The sequence below is a fragment of the Orycteropus afer genome, unplaced genomic scaffold (genome assembly GCF_000298275.1).
Source record: "Orycteropus afer afer isolate SDZICR_OR568_19922 unplaced genomic scaffold, OryAfe1.0 scaffold00650, whole genome shotgun sequence".
Lineage (NCBI taxonomy): Eukaryota > Metazoa > Chordata > Mammalia > Tubulidentata > Orycteropodidae > Orycteropus > Orycteropus afer.
In genome coordinates this window covers 1119561-1120460 of record NW_006922237.1, presented here as the reverse complement: position 1 = coordinate 1120460, position 900 = coordinate 1119561, and positions in this window count along the sequence as shown.

The following is a 900-nucleotide window of genomic DNA, read 5'->3' as shown; positions in this document are numbered from 1 at the left end:
CTCCTGAGCTGATATCAGCAGCACTAAAGACTAAAACTAGCTTTACCAGGGAAATCTTGTGAGGCCCAGAGAATATACCCAATAACCTGCTTTTATTTGCTACACATCTAATTATGACACCTAACTGAGATCTGGGAGACAAATATTTGAATTGCAAAGCTTTCTCCATGGCTTACTTGTAAGCCACAAAACCCTGTGCTTAAGCATTTAGAACTGTTGGAGAAAGTTGAAGATTGTGAGTTCATTATTACACTTCATGTGATGCTTGACTCTTCTCTAGTTTCCCATTGCTGTCCGTAAGACTCTTCATTCTAATGGTACCAATCCCTGACCATGCCACGTCTTGTCTTTGTCCAGGTCACTTTGTCTGCATGGAATGCTTCCACTGTTACTTCAGTTCCCACCAATATTACCAATCCTCAGATCAGTGCCCTTTCCCTTCTTATATGGTTTTAGGAAATGTGTTGTATCTTTCATAAACATTCTTTCACCTTAACCCTTGAAGAATGCACATGCTGTATTTAGCATATGCTTTAAGTCCAATTAATAGAGGGAATCCTAAAAACCTGGAAGACACAGTAAGACTTAAAATAAATGTAATCCTTCTTCACTCATCTCACAGTCATTTTGACAACAAAATTTATTGCACATTTATTACTTTACAAGTTACAGAAAAATTTGCAGAAGACACAGAATTACTATAATAATGTTATGAGGTAAATTTTCTGAGAGTAGTGCTGTTTTGTGCTATTTTAAATTAAATTGTGTACCTACGGAGATTACTGGAATGGAATGGATCAGTTACATCCTTGTTTGTGGCATTAAATAATGCAATTTAAAAACGAAAACAGATTTAACTAGTTCAGATTCAGTCTCAGTAATTGATTACATACAGAACTT